Source organism: Protomyctophum parallelum (genome assembly GCF_964188405.1).
Source record: "Protomyctophum parallelum genome assembly, chromosome: 16".
NCBI classification, from domain to species: Eukaryota; Metazoa; Chordata; class Actinopteri; order Myctophiformes; family Myctophidae; genus Protomyctophum; species Protomyctophum parallelum.
Window position 1 is genome coordinate 10,144,663 of NC_139711.1, and position 12,663 is coordinate 10,157,325.

The following is a 12,663-nucleotide window of genomic DNA, read 5'->3' on the forward strand; positions in this document are numbered from 1 at the left end:
GAATTGCTTCTATAATGGTTGTCTATGTTGGCTGTCTTCTTGCTTAGAACTGCACAGATGTAATATCTATATTTCAGTTTTAATCATACTTGCTTGTTAACAACATTGTTTTGGCTTCCTACTGTAGATGTCATGTTGCGGTCTGTAGCGCCTTTTTCTCCCTGAATTATTCAGTAATTGGATGATTCCTCGGACAGATTTCCAATCCTCCTTCTTGATCAATTCAAGTAGTAAAGAGTAGCTTTACCCACCTGGGTAGCATGTAACCGCTGTTCCATCAAAAACGATCAATGCTAACTCACTCCAGCAGCCTCAAAGGGAGCCTGTCTCAAATCAGGCCAATCAATGGTGAGATTAAAACAAATAAAGAATAGAGATATACACGCTTAACAACAGAGTATGACTGGAAATATGCAACTAGAGTTCAACTACTGTAAGAGTTGAAACTTTTAGTTTCAACTCTAGTTGAAACTAGTAACTAATTACTAATATAAAGTAACTTGCCCAACACTGGTCATTAACCACTTTCAACTTTTAAAAACTATTTTATTTTAAATAGTGAAACTAGTAGGCCTACAACCTTATGATCTTGCAGATTGGCTATTTCCACTACTCATCATACAATTAAGTATATAGGGGTTAAGAAGTTGTTCAATAATATACAGTAGGAAACAGTGATGAGAGACTAACTGAGGTAAGGTTAGTACAGCATACAGCTTCAACAGGTCTATGTTGTTGACAAAATGTTTCCAGTAATCCAACACAACACAAGTCTACAGAGCACAGACCGGTATGCATGCTAATCCTACCTGTTTTAAAATGAAGGATTTTCACTTCATCAAATACAGCAGGTACAAGTGGCAGATATGATGGTTCCTGCTGCTTTTCTATGAGCGCTATGACAGAGAAATCTCAAGTGATGAATGACTCGCAATTGCTTGAGTACTTATATGTGCATGTGCACGCTAGCCTGCGTGCAAGCTTGCAAGGTTGAGGAAGGGTTAACATGACAGCCAGTTAATTATAAAAGGACGAGCTGAACACATGGTAAGACAGAAAGAAGCGGTTCTCTTCTCTCTGATAAGCCTGTTCTTTCATACAGTATATCTTGATGTTTCTTGCTGTATTCACCTTTTTCTTACAGCCCATAGTGCATTGCGTTTGTGTGTGCATAAGTTTCTCTTTATCTTGCTGTGTTTTCAGTTTTGCAAGAGAAACAAGTGGCCAGGTCTATGAAAACAAGCACAAATGAAAATAGCTGATCTACAAGCTCACAGTGACACATTGTGAGGTTGTACTGTACATCCGTTATTTAAAAAAACACATTGAGAATAAATCGAAATATTTTGAATATTTTTTAAATAGTTTAATCAAAAAGGCACAAAATATGTTCAGATGGATGTCTGTGGACAATTACATATTAATCTGGGGTTCCTTGATGTGAAGAAATATGGAAGCAAGCCCAAATAAGCAACTACTATACACTTTAGAATCAAGCCCCAAAAAACATCAACCAGCAACTACCAATAATTTATCTGCAAGTGACTTTACATAAAAAACAAGTCAAAGGTTGCTTATAATAAGCAGACATGGCAACACGGCCTGAAGGAAGCAAAGCACACACACTGGGTACTGCCACACTATCAAAAGAGCTGCGCACGTTTTCGGCTGCGGACAGCCGAAAAACCGGGTTTTTAGACAGCTGGTGGATGGAAAAAAAGCTCCACTTCCGCGGACGACTTGCGCGACGGCTTGCGGACGACCGCGGACGACTTGTGCTCTCCTCAGCGTCAATCGTCCGCGGAGGTGGAGCTTAATTCCCATCCACCAGTTGTCTAAAAACAGCTGCGCACACGCCGTCACAGCTTCTTCTGTCCGCAGCGCAAAACCGTTTTCCGCTTAGGTCTGGAAACGGGGACAAGGAGCCCCAGTACGTTGGCGGGGAAAAACGTGGATAGAGGCCATGCGTGTGACATCATCAAACCAGGAAGTTATGCGGGAACGCTTACTGAGTGCCAAAAAACTACTTTCTAGCCTTGACAGCCCATACATACAAACAGAAAAGTCCAATATGATTGCATTAAACAACGTTAAACTCACTTTGCCACTCACTTTACCACTCGATTTGCCATTCACTTTATGCATGCGCATACCCTCTATTATGTGCAAAAGAATCAGTTTGCTAAAGGGGTTAAAAAAACTTTACCTCACTGACAGATGGATGTTCTGCTTTTCTGCAACGCATAATGAAACCCTCTGACAGCCTCACAGAACAGTACTCCACAAAACCCCTATGCAAATGTCATGTTGATGAGACATCCTGAATTAATTAGTTTCCTGATTTTTGTAGTGCACTCAGTGGGATCTTCTTAAGATTGATGATTGGTGCAGTAAAAGTTTTTACAGTAAAGTTATGTTTCCCTATTCTTTTTTTTTGGTATTCTTTATTATTATTTTTGTGGTTGAATGGTCCAGAGCAAAATTTGTGGGTACGGTACAGTAGATAGTAAAAGTTGACTTAAGTCTTATACAGGGACTATAATATATGGTGATAAACAGTATAATGTCACTATATTGCCTGGCCGGCGTCCAATAGAACTCCTTCTTTCCTAATGCCATTAAGGCACTAAATGATACCATGTCTTGCTAGATTTGTTTTTTTATGTATTTGCCACTGTTTTTTATTTTGCCATGAAAATAATTGTGTAAGTGTTGTTGCTGTTGTTGTCGCTGTTTGTTTTTTACTGTTGTTGAGACCGAAGACAAATTTCCACATGTGGACAATAAATGAAACTAACTAACTAACACATTTTCTCAACCACCGTCTCAAGCAAAAAGTGCATATACACAAAGCCATTGGAATAATTACGTTTTCCCAAAGAGAGGGTTTTAAATTGAGAACATCCGATAAGTAATATACCTTTCTTAGGCAATCTCTCTGCACATTTCCCCTGCCGTGCCTATTAGTCTCAACACAAGGGATGGCTAGCATGCCCAATGGAGCAGTGGGTGCTCAGAGATCCATAACAAATTAAATTGATAACATAAAAAAATTAGAATCACACATTACCATGAATTAACAAAATGTTAACACGTGAACACTAACAGCCCCAGGTTTTTATTTTATTTTATTTTAACTGCAAGATTATACAATGTGGAAGAAGGGACATCGGCACACTGCCACTTGCTACAGTAGTTCAGAGGAATCTTATTAATTGAGCAACGTTTCGGTCTTGCGACCTTCCTCAGGAACTGCAAGATTATGCAAGATGCAGAGGCTGGTGTATAACCACTATAGAGAACCGTGCACTGCCACACAATAATGCTTAACCAGGCAGTATGTTATTCCCATTCAACTCCCTGTAGCATTCTGTCCACAGTCAGACTTAAGGCTATACATTAATGAAGAAGTCCAGTGATTATCGTTCAGCCATGCAGCTTTCATGGGAATTGCATTGAAGTAGTCACAGATATACCTTCGCCACTATGTCTCATTTGCAAGGAAGCTTCCTATTACCAGGGGCATGCTCAATCAAAAAATGTGTGCAACGTGCTTTGAGGTACGTTTTCTCTCGCATGGTGGTTATGTCAGAAGTACCCAGGCTCACAATGTGACGCCCTGCGATGCATTAAGAGCTTGTAATCGGTGATGTACATACGTGTATGTACTGCTCAATTGGTTAAATCGATTTGGATGCTATATTACTGTATGAACCTATCTTTAGCAAGGATAGTGTGATGATAACCTTGCCCTTGATCTTGCCGATCTTGCCGGTACCTGGTGGGAGGAGATAATTAATGCAACTGGGAGCACCTGGCCCCCAGGGGTATTTAAGGCCTGGCTGTGGCAGTTCACTCTCTCTTTCCCTAGGACCAGAACCATTCCTATCCTCCTGGTGGAGACCTGTGCCCAGAAGGGCACCTTTTCTAGTTAGTTATGTTTTCACATTACACCTTACACACACCAACCAATACATCCACACATCCACCAGTTGACATACTGATACCACTGATTGACACAGTCCCCGTAGTTTTGTAAAGTTTTGAACAATTGATGTTCGAAATATACATTTTGTTTTTCTATTCTTTATTTTGTATTATTATTTTCACTGTGACCTCATGTGTCTCCCCCGGCCTTAACTTATTGAGTTGGGGACCCCCTGGAAGTCCCTCAAGGACCCCTGGGAGTCCCCGGGCCTCACTTTGAGAAAAGGTGCACTAAACAGAGAAGGCAGATGTCAAAAACACTGACTTACTATTGGGTGCAGATTGCCGAGTGGTTAAGGCATGTACCACATCGGCCGGAGTCCCTGGTTCCAATCCCGGTCGGGCCAGGCAGACCTTTGCGGCATGTCACTCCTCGACTCTGTCTCCCCGTTTCTTGTCTCTCTACACTTGTAACTGTTAATAAAGGCAAGAAAACAAAAAGAATTAAAATCAATTAGATAAACAGCACTTAAATCACCCTAAACCAAATGTAGTTAACCGCTTTTTCTTTGACTTGTAGTGACCGAAGGTCGCAGTTAACTATGGAATCATGCGTTTTTTGTCCGTCAGTGTATCACTCAAAATCCCCATACATGGGGAAAGCCCCTATATATTGTGCCCAGGTCTCATGACATCACTATGACATCATCAGGGATCATAGTAATTGCGACTTGCTGTCGCAATTAAGTCCATATATGGAGATCCCTGATGTCATCAATATTAGTATATGGATATTGTCAGAACCTGTTCCATATATTGATCCTTCCCCGTCCATCCTGTCACAGTGTGTCAGGTGAGGACCCAGAAGCAGAACCAAGCAGGCAAACTGATGCAGTCCAATATATTACATAAACTCACAGTAAAGTGTAGCAGGACAAACACAGTAACAATGATTTATAATCTGACAAGGGAACACTGAACACAGGGAGGTTTATATAGACTAGACACAGGTGCAACAGAACTACAATCAACACTGGGATTGGCTGGGAGACTAACAGGACACAGGTGGGGAAAAGCAGTAATCACAGGGAGGTGAGACAACACAGGAAACAGTAACTAGGGAAAACAGGAAACACTAGGACAAGACTACAAAATACAAGTATACAACAGACAGATATCGTGACACATCCTTCCTCTTCAATGTCTCCCTTTTGACTGATACCTGTCCATTTAAGACGGGCCTGCCCTAAAGTTATTTGTGCAGACGGGCCCGGAAATTAAGGTCCCGCCCTACCTGGGCCCTCATCAAACCCTGTACACTCAAGACACAGTGCCCGCTGCAACCCTTAGATCTACAGTATATGGAGCTGACCTTTTCTGACATTCCATATTATGTTGATCTGACCTCATCAAAACCTGTACACTCAAGACAGGCTTCTCGCCCTCAGGCGTCTTACTGGTAGTATTGTCAGGGTTTACTGCTTGATATTCATTGGCATCGTTGCCATGCACATCTGTACAACCCTCTCCACTTGTTGCCCTTCATCCCTCAAGAGGACATTTTTGTTGAACACAAGCAGCTGTAATTACTTGCGCAAGCAGAGCGCGCAAGTAATATTTTCGCCCGGTCCGTATGCACCGTCCCAGCCAACCCGCCACTTTTGATGCGTATGCAAATAAAACAGCAAATTGTGCCTGATTTGCTGGGACCAGATTACATTCATGACCATATGTCTTACGTCATCATTGAGAGCTAGTCATACATATACATATATATGTAATTTGTAAAATAAAATAGCAAATTGTGCCTGATTTGCTGGGACCAGAGTACATGGTGTGTATATGTATAACTAGCTCTCAATGATGACGTAAGAAATATGTGGATTAAAGGACCCAATGCCAGAGTGTAATTGGTCTTCGATTGTGACGTAATGACGATATGTTTTAGTGTTGGGAGGATTAAAGGTAATGTTCCTGTGTATACATGTATGTAACCTGGTCCCAGCAAATCAGGCACAATTTGCTGTTTTATTTGCATACGCATCAAAAGTGGCGGGTTGGCTGGGACGGTTTTTGGCGCAAAGTAACCACAGTATACCGCTAATCAACTTACAAATTACATATACATATGTATGACTAGCTCTCAATGATGATGTAAGAAATATGGTCATGTATGTAATCTGGTCCCAGCAAATCAGGCACAATTTGCTGTTTTATTTGCATACCGTACGCATCAAAAGTGGCGGGTTGGCTGGGACGGTTTTTGGCGCAAAGTAACCACAGTATACCGCTAATCAACTTACAAATTACATATATATAGTATCTGTATGACTAGCTCTCAATGATGACGTAATAAATATGGTCATGTATGTAATCTGGTCCCAGCAAATCAGGCACAATTTGCTGTTTTATTTGCATATGCATAAAAAGTGGCGGGTTGGCTGGGACGGTTTTTGGCGCAAAGTAACCACAGTGTACCGCTAATCAACTTACAAATTACATATATATATATAGTATATGTATAACTAGCTCTCAATGATGACATAAGAAATATGTGGATTAAAGGACCCAATGCCAGAGTGTAATTGGTTTTTGATGGTGACGTAATGACGATATGTTTTAGTGTTGGGAGGATTAAAGGTAATGCTCCTGTGTATACATGTATGTAATCTGGCACCACTGCCGTATCAGGCACAATTTGCTGGGACGGTGCATACGCATAAAAAGTGGCGGGTTGGCTGGGACGGACAAATTACATATACATATACCATAGTATATGTATATGTAATTGGTTGACAGTTTGAAGCGGTCGAAAGTACTTGCGCGCTCTGCTTGCGCACTAGTTGGCCATTTATGGCCTACTAGTGTGCAACAAGCAAGTATGCACTCGACAGAGTGCAGTTCTAGTTACCACTGAGTTTCTTGAGATGTTCCCTTGGTTAGGTATTGTGCCCTTTCAATCACAAATCTAGTTGAGTTTTGTTGTGTGTTGATTTGAATTTCTTTTGCCTCTGGGATAATACTCATTATCTCTGTATGGTGTGATGAGAGATGTGCTGAGTAGGTATGCAGAGTCTCCAAGCCGGCGGTAGTCACTTCCCATTACATCCTGACAGTGGCCAGATAATAGGCAGTTCAGAAACACCCAGTCCCCAGACAACCAGTGTATACATCCAGGAACATAATATCTGATGTACAAACTGCCTGGAGTTGAATTATTGCATGCCCTTTCCTGTGTACTGTAAGTGTGTTTGCAATGCCTGATTTATACTCTCTTGCGTGGCAATAGCCAATCTATAAACTTGCAGAACTTGTAGATCCGCCATTTTCTGGCACACACCTTAGTATAAATCAGATGTAACTGTTTCTAGGGAGTGTTGGTGCTGGGATGTGAATGGCTGTGCCATTACTGGCTCCAATATGCCTCCAGCAAAGTCAGTTTAGTCTTGAAAAGGCATATGGCAGGTTGGCAAGCTCATCCTCTCTAGACCATCATGTTTTCATTCCTTCAGTCCACACAGGACTTTGCAAGTGTCTGAGCAAACATTGGGTTCCTTTTGATTTGTCCAACCGGTCTGCATGCAACACCCCTGAAGCTCTCTTGGTTTGCCAAAAACCAACACTACTAAAAACACACATACCGTGCAAGAATTCAACAGTCATTTTATCCTCCTAAAATATGCAAATGCACGTAAGGCCTTTGGCCAGTACTTGCTATTCCATGAGCATACTATTTAAAGTCCCCAACCCAACCACTCAAAAACTTGTTTTTCATACATACTGTACAGACTGTACACAGATTGTTATATATGCAGGACTTCCCACCAATCTGAGCACAAACCTATCATGGTCCAATATACAAACACTTGCTGAAGCCTGAAAGTTTTGCACAGGCCTGTTATATTTGATGTGATAATAATAATTGATACATAGCTCAACATTCTCAATGAGGGAGAAAAAGTAGATGTCCTTCGGGCCCTTTGGTTTACCTTTCATGTGAGGATTCCATGTTAAACAACATATTCATCATAGTCTTTTTACAGAATAATTGGAAATGTGTCTGGAAGGCGAATTTAAAAGCCATTTTGCTTGTACAGTATGATCATGGCCCTTTGGCCAAAATGAGTCAATGCAGCACTGATGGGCTTCTAACACTGACTTATTCTGCATGAATATCTACAAAAAAGTCTCCACAAAGGTGAACCGAACATATATAATCTCCCTTACCGTATTAAGGTGCTTTGTAAGACTGCTCAAGCTATATTCATCTATATGTGCTTTTAAAGAATGTTTCTTTAATCACAAACTATTCAAGTAGGTAATGACTTTGTCGATCATAAAGAGAGTCTAATTTGGTGGCCTTTGGTAGCGTTAAACATTTACAATTGTATTACGGTAAGTGAATGCACAAATAAGTCTTGAAAACCGTCCTGTCCTTCGCATGCAGTTTCCTGCTACCCGCTCACAGGCACACATTAATACTGCAATAATCAATTTACAACATTTTGAGACCATCCCAGGCACCAGTGTATTTTGAATGTGCATACGTTTTCTTGGACAAAATGTTGATAGTATTCTTCCAGGGTCGGAAGAATAGTGACCATTAACAATTTTAAAACCCGTGTTAGGTTTATTTAGCAGTTGTACTGTGCAGTATGATATTACAGTAGCTCATTATGCTGAAATGAATACCTCTGTGAACAAATGTAATTCCCATAATCCACATTAACTATGGATTAAAGGAATAACACAGAATTGTAGTATGCCAAAACAGTTTGGAAGTTACTAAGCCCTTCGGTGTGGACATGCACACAATCAGACGTGCCCATAGGTATACATGTGCACGCAGCGGTGTGCGCGCAGCGGTGTGCGCACGTGCGCACACACACAGTCACACACACACACACACAGGGAAGTGTGACGGAGATACTGTGGAACAGGGGAACGTAACGGAATACAACTGTGGTGGTGTGCCAGTGAGTGGATCTTCTGGGAATACTGTCTCTCTGGGCACACAGGCAATGTTAAGGACCTTATCCATATAATCTGTATCCCCCCCAAACCTCAACAGTTTAGTTTAGTCTTTGTCAATCTGCACACTCGAACCTGGAGCAAACACAACGGCCACAAAGTTGCGAACAGAAACCGGAGCTGTTGGAGAAGGAGAGGCCGTCAGCAGCAGAACACCATCCTAGGCAGCAGAACAGAGAATCAATACTTAACTAGAGAAAATAGTACTCAAATGCTTTATAGGCCTATCTGTGTTTGGAAATGTCAAGCCATCACCTTGGTGTACAACTGGATAGTGGGGATTATACAGTATGAGATATAAATGTAAATGCATAGCCTAAAACCCAAACCATCCATTTGAATAGTAGGATTAAATCCAGATTATGGATTCACATGTAACACTATCTATAGGCATTCCACCAAACACGTCTCTTAGACTGGTCCCAATAAGGGCTGATTATAACCGTTTGCATTGTATGCCGTCTACACATCTGAACATAGCTCACATTGATTATCTTTCATTCATCCTCCATATTATGTTTAGTTTTCTCAATAATCTATGCAGTAAATTGAGTGTTTGCATGTATTCTGTTTCTGTAATCAGATTATCAAATGGGATGAAGGTGCATCATATACTGTATACAGTAGATAAGTGTTGTACTTCCATGTTCAAAAAACATCTTCTTTGCTGCTGGACCCAACATAATGTATTGCTTGCATACAGTACCATTCTATTCATTGCATTGTATTGAACAAATGTATCATGGAGGCCATCGTGGATTGATTACTTCCCCTTCTGTGTGGTTGACATAGAAGCACAGCGTGGAATGGACATGTGCAGCCATTCACACTGTGCTTTTCTATGACTGTGGATACAAACAAAGGCAGTGACAGTCATTGGCATTTGGTTTGTGGTGTTTGTGGTGATAAGTCAATACCATAATACACTTTGTGACCACACATTGATCAATAGATGAGTTAATTACTTGTTAATAAATCTCCATAGATAATGAGCTGACCCTGTGACAACTGAACACAAGTGACATTTTGTATATCCTACATTTTTGCTTCCATACAATGATTATAAAACGAAGGTTTGTCCACTGACTGTAAATGGAGCGGTATGAGTACAACATCAACATTATTGCAATGATGTTTCTTCATGCACACTACTGTATATCTATACTAAAGTCAACAGTAAAGTGCAAGCTTGGTCTTGGTCTGTCAACCAATAATGGTACAGAAATGCTTATCTTAAACAAACATTAAATAGTATGCCTACACACATTTAAACACCAAAAGACAAACAAAAAGTTAGTTTGAATTGTCCACAAATATCGAGGAAGATATCATTGACTGTTGCCATAGAGGACAATCACCCCATTTTAATCATAATTATTAAAACCACAGGAAGGTTTATCTGTAGCAGGAAAATACACATTTGTATTAATTTTGATCAAGTTGTAATAAACAAAATAATTGTGGAAACGTGTGGCTGGTCTTAAAATTAAATTAAGAATTATTAATTCATCCATCAATCTTCAACTGATTATCCGTAGTCGGGTTGCGGGGGCAACAGCTCCACCAGAGAGCTCCAGACTTCCCTCTCCAGAGCAACATTAGTGAACCCTCTGGGGTCTCCTACCAGTGGGACGTGCATCGAGGACCTCCCTAGGGAGACGTCCGAGAGGAATCCTAATCAGATGCCCGAACCACCTAAGATGGCTTTTTTCCAGGCGAAGGAGCAGCGGCTCTACTCCAAGTCTCTCCCATGTGACTGAACTTCTCACCCTATCTCTAAGGGAGATGCCAGCCACCCGTCGGAGAAAACTCATTTCGGCCGCTTGTATTCACGACCTTATTCTTTCGGTCATGACCCACACTTCATGACCATAGGTGAGAGTAGGAACGAAGATTGCTCGGTAGACAGAGAGCTTTGCCTTCTGGCTCAACTCTCTTTCCGTCACAACAGTGCAAGAATTATGCATTAGTATTATTGTCTTTGCCATGTCTACAGGCCAGGAGGCAATGAGTGTGGTTTTGCCCCTGTCTGTGCATGTGTACAGTATATACCAGTAAGACGCCTGAGGGCGAGACCTCGAGGTCGCATGCACACATGCGTCTGGGTGACAGCAGACTGCTGGGCGAGCGCTGGTGCTTTGGAATGGGGGGTCAGATCAACATATCCGCCTGGGTGACATTTCAGAATGCTGGGAGAGCATTGGCGCTTTGGCATAGGGGGTCAGATCAACATATGGAATGAATTCTGTACTGGCCATATATGGAGTGTGTCTTGAGTGTACAGGGCTTACATTTATCGGCCATATGACCATATATTATGGTCATGCCTGGGGGTGACTGACTGACTGACTGACGGGAAATGCACAATTTTGTAGTAATGCATTTTCCATGGATTTTAATTTTCTTCTTTAAAGTGTGTGTGATGTTTCATATTATGGAGTTCTCTGACCTATATGACAAGTCCAAGAACAACACTGCAAGAGAAGTTTCACACTTTTTGGGATGCCTTTAAAGATTATAATGTACATGGTTTTGTTTATTTTACAATCCCAGGCCACAATGCATGCTCGTGTGACGTCATGCCCTGTGTTTCCCCATTCCAAAATGCAGTTCTGCTGATGCCTAGCTGTTACTGCCTGTGCGTGATGCTGAGGCAGTACAGTACAAATAGCTTCAGTGTACTGAATATTTAATTGTTCTAACAAGTGTTGTGCAGTAAGTATTTCTCTCAGCCATGGGTTTTAGGCTTTTTAACAGACTCTAGAACGGAGAAGCTAACATGGTAGTTATCTTCAAAATAAAGAAAATACTGCAAACCACCTCCAACCACTCCAGATGTTCTGGTGGTAACGACATTAACGTTTAGCATCCCTATTTTTGATCAGGTCTTAACAGGCGAACATACTGACGAACTAATTATGGCGCTGATCAGATTGACAAACACAGTCCAGGCTTTCCTCCGAGGTGGAAAGCCTGGCGAAGCAAGGTTAGCGTTTACTGAGCCACAAAAGAAAAAAATCACATCTGTGTGAAGTAAGTGGTGCAATTCCGGCAAGCCGCCCCGCATCCGAAACGGTTGAGAAATGACAGAGTTACCGTGTGGGGGTCCCTGTACTGTACTGTCACTGTACTGTACTGGCACACCGAAATCACCATATATACAGTTACTATATGCGTGTGTGTGTTTGTGTGTGTGTTAGGTTGCGCACAGGTGGTGAAAAACAACCATGCTGTTTTCGTGCTCATACCCAGCCACCCAGACACCCACACACATAGTCACTTAACCCTTAGACTACCAGTCCCAATTTTTTGGTTTGGGTAACAAATTGGCATATTTTTTATTCATCGTTTTAACATACAAGAAAGATCTGGTGGATTGAAGAGATGTTTTTCTTTTTTCATTCATTGCAAATGTATTCTCTCGATTCGCCACCAGATGGCGGGAAAGCATCATTATGCTGATTTTGGCTAAAATAGACAGATCTTCCTAAGTCACTTCCGGTTCAACGATCAACAACAACCTGTAGTATTTTGACCCTAGTCAATAGCTTGGCTGGTCCGGATTGCTAAGCTAATGCTATATTTTTCATAACTAAGTCAAATTTACCTCAAATCAACCCCAAAAGATTGCAAAATATCACATTTTTTACAGCGACGCACATAGAGACGGCGCGCGTGCACGATAGCGCACGATCACGCGGATTT